This window comes from Chiloscyllium plagiosum, chromosome 25, assembly GCF_004010195.1.
Source record: "Chiloscyllium plagiosum isolate BGI_BamShark_2017 chromosome 25, ASM401019v2, whole genome shotgun sequence".
Classification (NCBI taxonomy): Eukaryota; Metazoa; Chordata; class Chondrichthyes; order Orectolobiformes; family Hemiscylliidae; genus Chiloscyllium; species Chiloscyllium plagiosum.
The window spans coordinates 1,473,672-1,483,604 of record NC_057734.1 but is presented as its reverse complement, the minus strand read 5'-3'; positions in this window follow the sequence as shown (position 1 = coordinate 1,483,604).

Below are 9,933 nucleotides of genomic sequence, written 5' to 3'. Positions count from 1 at the left end.
TGACCTTCGATGAGGATTAGGGGAGTCAGGGGCTCCTTCCTCCTGAAACCCACCGGGAACCCTTGATAAATCTAAAGGTGGGACCTGAAGGGGAGGAGGCAGTATTTTTGGTGGAAACAGGAGCGACACGGTCATCCCTAAGTTTTAGACCTACCGGTGTTAAATTGTCTAACAAGAGTCTCAGGGTTTCCAGAGTAAAAGGCGAAGAATTCTTGGTGCCTATTTTTGAGCCAACCCTAATTAGAGGAAATGATAAGGAAGTGACAGGACAATTATTGTATATTCCCGACATAGGAAGTAATCTATTAGGTAGGGATTTGATTATATTGTTAAGCTTAAAAATTGGGGTGGAGAATACTGCAGTGACCGTAACGATGGCTATGTTAACACCTAGTGAAGAAGAACAAATCAGCCCTGATGTGTGTGCGAGACCGGGTAATACAGGGCATCTAACTATTACTCCGATGGTAATTACATTGATTCAAGAAGATAAGATAGTTCGGGTTAGACAATACCCCATATCACTGGAAGGTCGTAAAGGTCTGCAATCAGTTATAGATTCTTTGGTAAAAACTGGATTATTAGAACCATGTATGTCACCCTTTAATACCCCAATACTGCCCGTCCGCAAACCTGATGGAACCTATTGATTGGTGCAGGATCTCAGAGCATTGAATCGATTGGTTCGAACACGACACCTGGTGGTCCCCAATCCATATACTTTGCTAGGCAAGATACCGTGCGACCACTGCTGGTTTAGTGTAATAGATTTAAAAGATGCATTCTGGGCTTGTCCTCTGGCCCCAGAAAGCTGCGACATGTTTGCTTTTGAATGGGAAAACCCATACTGGTAGAAAGCAACAGTTCCGATGGACGGTACTTCCCCAGGGATTCACAGAATCACCTAATCTACTCGGGCAAGTACTGGAACAGGTCCTGGAACAACATCAAATGCCTCAAGGGACGTCACTGTGACAATATGTGGACGATCTACTTGTGTCAGGACGAAAGAGAGATGACGTGAGTTTGGCCACCAATAGGCTGTTAAATTTCCTAGGGCAACAGGGTTTAAGAGTATCTAGGAATAAATTGCAATATGTAGAGAAAGAGGTGAAATACTTAGGACACCTTATTAGTGAGGGCACTAGGCGCATTAACCCCGAGAGAATTAAAGGGATAGTAGAACTGCCCTTCCAAACCACCAAACGAGAATTACAGACGTTCTTGGGGCTGGTGTGCTATTGTAGATTGTGGATAGAAGCATACGCCCAGAAAACAAAGGGGTTATATTACAAATTGACAGAATCTGAACATGAAAGACTACACCGGACAGAAGAGGAAAAGGAAGGGTTACATGAGTTGAAGCGTAGTCTATTACGAGCTCCGGTGTTGGCCCTTCCCTCCCAAGATAAACCATTTCACCTTTTTGTGACAGTAAATGATGGAGCAGCCTCAGGAGTGTTAACCCAGAAAGGAAGGGGAAGGAGGCAGCCCATAGCCTTCCTGTCCAAGATCTTGGACCCTGTCTCGAGAGGATGGCCTGAATGTACACAGGCAGCAGCAGCCACTGTCATACTGGTAGAGGAGAGCCGTAAACTTCCTTTTGGAGGGGCGCTAGTCGTTAGTGTCCCCCATCAAGTCAGAACTGTGTTAAACCAAAAGGCAGGGAGATAGTTGGCAGACTCACGAATCTTGAAATACAAAGCCATCCTGATGGAGAGAGATGGCCTCGTGTTAGCAACAGACACCTGTCTAAACCCAGCTACCTTCCTATGGAGGGGAGAACCTCTGGACAAACGAGAATTAGAACCTGACTGTCTGGATATCCTAGAGTATCAAACCAAAGTTAGACAGGACCTAAAGGATATCCCCTTACATGATGCGGACAGACTGTTTATAGACGGGTCATCAAGAGTAGTACAAGGAAAAAGACACAATGGATATGCAGTAGTGGACGGTAATGAGAATCGAACGGTTGAGGCTGACTGGTTGCCTAGCACATGGTCAGCCCAGACTTGTGAGTTGTATGCAATAAACCAAGCTTTAAACCAATTAGAGAACCGGGATGGGACAATTTACACCGACTCTCATTATGCCTATGGGGTGGTACATACCTTCGGAAAAATATGGCAAGAATATGGACTAATCAATAGCCGGGGAAAGGAATGAAAACACGAAGAGTTGATAGGACAAGTGTTGAAAAGTTTGGAATTACCCCGGGAAATAGCTCTAGTCCATGTACCTGGGCACCAGAAGGGGAACATTCTAGAAGCAAGAGGGAATAGGCTAGCAGACAAGCTATGAACCTTACAGTAACAAAAATACGGGTTCTCACACCCCTAGTGGAGTCTTCTTCTGTGAACACTGTGTACGCAGAAGAGGAGGAAAAAGAATTCCAGGAAATAGGGGCCACTAAGACAACCGAAGGAAGATGGATCCTCCCGGATGGGAGGGAGTTGTTGAGTAAACCAGTCATGAGAAACATCTCAGCCACCTTGCACCAAGTCAGTCATTGGGGCTCCCAAGCCATGTGTGACATAGTGTTAAGGAAGTACGGATGTAAAGGGATACACACATTAGCCAAGTAGGTATGCGCAGGATGCCCGACTTGCCAAAAGATTAATAAGAAAGTAACGAGAGGGGGGCCAAGAGGTAGAAGAAACCCTGGGGTAAGACCTTTTCAAAGAATACAGGTAGATTACACAGAATTACCCCCAGTAGGGAAACAAAAGTACTTATTAGTCCTAATGGATCACCTAACTGGGTGGGTGGAGGCATTTCCAATGTCCTCAGCCACCTCGAAGGGAGTAGTGAAAACTCTTTTAGAACATATATAATTCCTCGATATGGAGTGTTGGAAAGTATAGATTCAGACCAAGGTAGCCATTTTACCTCTAAGATCCTACAAGAAGTAATGGCGGGATTAGAGATCTCTTGGGAATTCCACACTCCTTGGCACCCGGTTCCTCTGGACGGGTGGAATGAATGAATCAAACCTTAAAGAAGCAATTGTCTAAGCTAGTCCTAGAGACTCGATTACCACGGACAAAATGTTTACCTATCGCGTTGCTACGCATTGGGACTGCGCCTAGGCGTGATATAGGTGTCTCTCCTTATGAGATGATGTTTGGATTACCTTTCTTGGGTGGAAGAGGGGAATTACCAACTGTAGAGTTCAATGATAAGTTTTTAAAGAACTATATTGTGGCTTTCGGCTCTTCTTTGTCTGTCCTTAGGAAGAAGGGTCTGTTGACCCAGACACCTCCACTTGAGTTCGCAGTACATCGAATATAACCGGGTGATTGGGTCCTGATAAAGACCTGGAAAGATACCAAACCGCACCCAAGATGGGAGGGACTGTTCCTAACCCTCCTGACTACTGAAACAGCTGTCCGAACTGCTGAAAAAGGGTGGCATCATCACACTCGTGTTAAAGGCCCCGTGGACGCTCCTTCCCCTTCGGCAGGGTGGCAAGCACATCCTACAGACAACCCTCTGAAAGTCAAGCTGAGCAAAAAGAATGGACTGAGGTAAAAGACTATTAAGTAATGGTTAAAAACTCTATCCCAAGACAATTGTAAGTGTTGTGTGGACTCACTCCTCCCTGGCATTCAAAGGGTTAGGGAATAGACAGATAGGGTTGTAAGCTGAAATGAGTGGTCAGCTTTATATTGTCACGATAATATTGGCGTTAGCTGCCAAGGGGGGTGAGAGAAATCATTTTACCGCTTTATGTCAGAATTAAGCTAAACTAAAGGGGAATACTGACTGTTGGGTATGTGCGGAGATCCCGCACCATGGGGAATCCAGAATTTCTCTCACGGTAATACACTTAAAAAAGAGAAATGTACGATGTACAACAATTCGACGTGGGCTCAACAATACAAAATGGAAATCCGACAGGGGTAATTATAACTTTGCGGGATGGTTCTCTCGACCAGCCCCGAAAACCCCGGGCTATCGGTGGCCTTAGAGTCTCCCCACCGAAAGGAGCCGTAAATACCACTTGTTTCTGTCATCAGAATAATACCACACTCTTCCAATTAGGAAATTCATCTTGTGTCTACACGAGCCAAGCTGCTCCCACAACCATTCCCCAAGTATTGAATGGGATATATTGGGTGGGTGGCATCAAGGCCTACCCACGTATACCCGGCGAGAAGTACGTTTGGAGTGGTGGATGTATCGGGAATGGGTGTTGGAACCGTCCAGTTCGGACACTACCCCAAAACCAGAAAGGCTGGAGTGGCTGCTGCTACCTTGCCTATATAATTCCCCACTTGAGACTGTTAAAGAGAGCCCCAAAAATACCTCGGAATAAATAGGGAGGAAGGCGAGTAACCCGGAAAGTAACCGGAGGAGATCGCCTCCTCTGGACTTTGATACCTATGTATGGGACCGCTTGAGCAGGAGTAGAAATACAAAAGTTGGCGGCTTCCCTGGAAGAGCTGTCCAACAATACTGCTGATGCGTTGGCTGAAACCCAATCCCAAGTAGCAGCCATAACGACCGAAATGATTGCCACTAGACTAATGACCCTTCAGAACAGGATGGCTCTGGATTATATTCTGGCAGAGAAAGGTGGTACCTGTGCACTAACTGGGGAGGAGTGTTGTACTTAGATACCTGAGGTCTCCTCTAACATTGCTGATATCTCCAAACACGTGTGAGACAAAATCGCCAAAATAAAGAAGGCCGGTAATCGGTACCGGAATGAAAAGGGATGGGAATGGGGGAATTGGGGATTGACTGGTTGGGGAAGGTGGTTAGTCAATCTATGGATTATTGATATTAGTGGGTCTGGTGGTAGGGTTCAATGTCCTAAAATGGGGAATGAGCCGACTAATGGCATCCCTTGGGGAGGGAACCCAAATACATCATCAGATGCTTTTACAATCAACAGGTGATATGCAACAAAGAGAGAGTCAAAGAACGCTCCTAGAGTTCGAGGGACGAAAAACACAAATGTAAAATGATACCGTGTATAAGATTGTGAACCTCATTGCCAAAAAGCGCAAGAGGGCAGAACATAAGAAAATGGATTAAAGGAGACTTAATAAACTTTAAAGTTTTGTAGGTGACCACAAAAAAAGCAGTAGGGGCATTTCGCAATAAGCTTATGGTATGATAAGGGGAACTGGATAAAATAACAGGAAGGCTGTAACGAACAAGGACAAGGACAGCAGGATAGCCAGATAAGGAAAATTAGAGAAAAACAAGTGAGGTAATCGGCTTATGATAGGATGAGACTAGACTAATGGGAAAAAGGGAGGTGTGATTCCGCAACTTGCAAACTGAATAAGAATGCGTACATGCTTTGTCATGCGCGCTTGCTTGCCTGCTTGCTCACGCGGGCGCCTGTTCTTGCAAGACCTTACAAAATAAAATGTTCTTGCTTCCAAGGCTTTGTCTCAGACTGAACTGTGAGTGAGTTTTGTTTCTCACATATGGATGCTCCCTTTGATTTTCCCAAGGCAAAAATTCCAGAGAGTTATTGGATGGTTTGCTTCCTTTATTTGGCACCACAGGCGGCCTCTTATCAAGATGTCTAAATTACAGTTGCCTCATGGGTTGGGGGTAGTGGTCTTCCCAGATATTAAAAGATACTGATTGAGTTCCTTTTGTTAGTGATTGGGCTTATAAGGACCCGGCGTCAATGTGGCTACATACACAGGCCTCCCGGCAAAATGTCTCCTCATTAGTCTGCTATTCTTGCATAAAATGAAGACGGTCATGGAATTTTGCCGTAATCCGATGATTATTAATACTGGTAAGGCATGGAGGCTAATGTGGCAGAGGGAGGGTACTATGTCCAAAACTCCTTCCTTACCCCGATAGCGGATGTGCTGGGTTTTCAGCTGGGGACAGTGGTGCCCGGATTTAAGCTCTGAGCAGCTCTCAGTGAACCTCCTTTTTGGGTGATTTATTTGCAGCTGAAATAACGATGTCCTTTGAGCAAATGACCCACAAATATGGTCTAGCTAGCACAGACCTTTTTCGCTTTTTTTCATCTTAGAATCCCAATCTACCTGAGCCAACGTGCCCCTCATTCCCATATAGTTTCCTTTGTTCAGAACGAAGAGATTATTTTTAGAATGAATGACATCACATTCTAACTTTACGTAAAATTCTATCATGTTATGGTCAAAATTTCCCAAAGTCTCCTCTCCAGTAAAGCTATTAATAGGTTGAGTGAGTGGGCAAAAAGCAATCAGATGGAGTATAATATGGAAAAATATGAAATTGTTCACTTTGGCGGGAAGAATGAACACGCAGAGTTTTACTAAAACAGGGTCTGCAGAATTCCACAGCGCAGAGGGATCTGGGTATCCTACTGCAGGAGGCACAAAAGGTTAATGAGTAGGTCCAGCAGGTAATCTGGAAGTTAGCGAGCAGGTACAGCGGGTAATCTAGAGGTTAGCGAGCAGGTACAGCGGGTAATCGGGAAGTTAGTGAGCAGGTCCAGCGGGTAATCTGGAAGTTAGTGAGCAGGTCCAGCAGGTAATCCGGAGGTTAGTGAGCAGGTACAGCGGGTAATCCGGAGGTTAATGAGCAGGTCCAGCAGGTAATCCGGAAGTTAGCGAGCAGGTCCAGAGGGTAAACCGGAGGTTAGTGTGCAAGTCCAGCAAATAATCTGGAAGTTAGTGAGCAGGTACAGCAGGTAATCGGGAAGGATAATGGAATACTGTCCTTTATTATGAGAGGAAATGAACATAAAAGTAAGCATGTTATGCTTCAGTTCTCCAGGTCATTCTGACATACTATAACAGCTGTGTTCCTCTGCAACTTCATGCTGTGGGAAATCACTCTGCCCGTTCAGTAGAAAGTTTGCAATTATCCAAGCAGTGTCCATAGTGTATTAATCACATTATGGCCAATCTGTGTTGACAAAACCTGCGTTATTTTAGAATGACCTGTCCAGAGTATTGGTGAGACCACATCTCAAATACTGTGTGCGGTTTTAGTCTCTGTATTTAATGAAGACGGTAAATGTGTTGGAGACAGTGAGAAGTGGTTCATTCGATTGATTGCTGGAATGAGACAGCATTAAAGAGACTGGGCTTGTTTCCCCTGGTTTTGGAATAGTGAGGACTGAGTTGAATAAGACCCTGCATGGTCTTGACAAGGTGGATATTGAAAGGATGTTTCCTTTAGCGGGTTAGTTTAGAATCCGGGGCAGTGATTAAAGGTTAAAGTTGCTGTTTTAAGACAGAGACGGGGAGAAATCTCTGAGAAGGTTGTGTAACTTTACAACCTGTCTTTGGAACTCAGAAGGCAGAGGAGATGGTGATTGAATACTTTAAAGGCAGATACGGGTGTGTCCTCAGCTGGGATATAAGAGTTGTTGGCTTAGATAGAAACTTGAAATTCAAAACTCAAACAGCTCAGCCCTGATCTAATAGAATGTTAGAGCTGATCCCAGAGGGCAAATGATGGACTTCTATGCCACCAAACACATCCCTGACCAAATATATCCCTCATTAAACACATTCCCTGATCAAATATATCCCCCACCAAACACATTCCCTGACCAAATATATCCCTCACTAAACACATTCCCTGACCAAATATATGCCTCACCAAACACATTCCTGACCAAATATATCCCCCACCAAACACATTCCCTGACCAAATATATCCCCCACCAAACACAGTCCCTGACCAAATGCAACCTTCACCCAAACACAGTCCCAGGGGTAAGGCAGCTCATGGAGGGGAGACTACATCTGAGTGAAACACAGACAGAGCGTGTGGCTGGGAATTTGGTTCATGCTGGAATTCAGGGGAAGTAGTGGGCTCTTCTCTCCAACTACTTTAGCCTCTAGTCACTGTGGAAGACACAAGTTGCTCCCCAGAAAGATAAGGTTACGTGGAGACAGTGGCAAGAGTTAGACAAGTTCAAGGATGAATATATGGGTTCAAAATATTCCAAATAAAAAAACCAGGTGCCACATAGCAGGAAAGGAGGGAAATGATTGATTGATTCATGAGCAGTTCCTGTTTCTCTTTTATCTAAACTAGGGAATTTCAATCGGGTGAGTACAACATTAATTGAAATGATAAGCAGATGAAAATTCCAAAGCTCAGGTAATTTACGACCAAGGTTTTATCAGTCGTGGTAAAGTTTGCTATGTAAGGACTCTTCAGGAGGTGTTTACTGGAAATCAAGTCCCACTTCTCCATCAACTGTACTGAAAGTGTAAGTCTTATTCAATTACCAAAAATGGTCACTTTGTCTCACTTTATTTCTGTTAACCAGAACAAAAGGATGTTCATCAGGCTTTTGGAGAAACTCAAAATGATATGTTGTTTACAGGTGAATTTATTCTTCAAATACCTGGCAAACTGCTTATCAATTAAACTACAATGCAAGTTTAGTTATATGCTCTAAATCTCTCTATCATCTCACTCTTTCTCTCTCACACACATACACATACATGCACACGCACACACTCTCACACACATACACGCACACACTCTCACATACATGCGCTCACACACACAGATTAATGGAAAATTGTGGAAAACTCTGTGTTCAAACTAAAAGGATGGAATGTAGTGCCTTTTTTACAGTTCCTTCAGGTTCCTGTCACTGAGTTTATGAGATTATTGATCACAGAATGACAGGAAACCCTCAGATCAGTTTTCAGATTCAGATGAGAAACAGTCATTGAGAGAGATACAGAAAGTGCTGCTTTTAGTTCCAACTCCTGACTCTTAGTGCCTGAGAGAAACAGTACGGCAATGACACAAATGGCTCCAGCAGCTGCCCACATCTTAGAGTCATAGAGATGTACAGCACCCTTCGGTCCAACCCGTCCATGCCGACCAGATATCCCAACCCAATCTAGTCCCACCTGCCAGCACACGGCCCATATCCCTCCAAACCCTTCCTATTCATATTCCCATCCAAATGCCTCTTAAATGTTGCAATTGTACCAGCCTCCACCACTTCAGGAAAGTATGGAAAAAAACACCCATTCCCTCTGTGCAGAGGCTGTTATTATACTGCAGCAGCATAGATCCACCAGGATTTTCAGGTCTGAACGTAGTTTGCTCACTGAGCTGGAAGGTTTGTTTTCAGACGTTTCGTCACTATACTAGGTAACATCATCAGTGAGCCACCGGATGTGGCACTGGTGGGATGGCTTACTTTCTACTTATGTGTTTAAGTTTCCTTGGGGTCATGATGTCATTTTTGGTGGTGACGTCATTTCCTGTTCTTTTTCTCAGGGGGTGGTAAATGGGATCCAAGCCAATGTGTTTGTTGATGGAGTTCCACATGGAAATGACATCACTGACCCAAGGAAACCTAAACACACAAAGAGAAAGCAGACCATGCCACCAGTGTTTCATCCGGAGGCCCATTGAAGATGTTACCTAGTATGGTGACGAAACGTCTGAAAACGAACCCTCCAGCTCGGCGAGCAAACCTGCATCCAGAACCTCAACCTGAGCTACAAAGCTCCTCAAAACTCACCATTTTCAGGTCTGTTTTCTCTGCAATTAAAGCAATAAAAATCCACCCCCCCTTTTCTTTCGAACTTTGTTGGCTGCTGCTTTCCAAAGTCACTCTATATTCTCATAAACAGCTAATAGGCAATAGTCTTTGTTAACGTTTTGGTGTTAAACATCAAGGAAAGTCTCGTGTTCAATGCTTTGCTACCCAAATGGCCACTCTCCACTTTCCACTTGTCAGAAAAGCTACAGCAAGCTGCAACACAAAGGGACTGGAGGGACTTGTCCACAGAATACAGGAAGCTAGCACACAGGGGCAACAGGTAATCAGGAAGGGCCATGGAATTTCGGGCTCGATTTCAAGGGGGTCGGAGTATAAGAGTAGAGAAGTCTTACTGCAACTGGACAAGGTGCTGGGGAGACCACATCGGGAGCACTGTGAGCAGGTTTGGTCTTCTGTTTAGGAAAAGATAT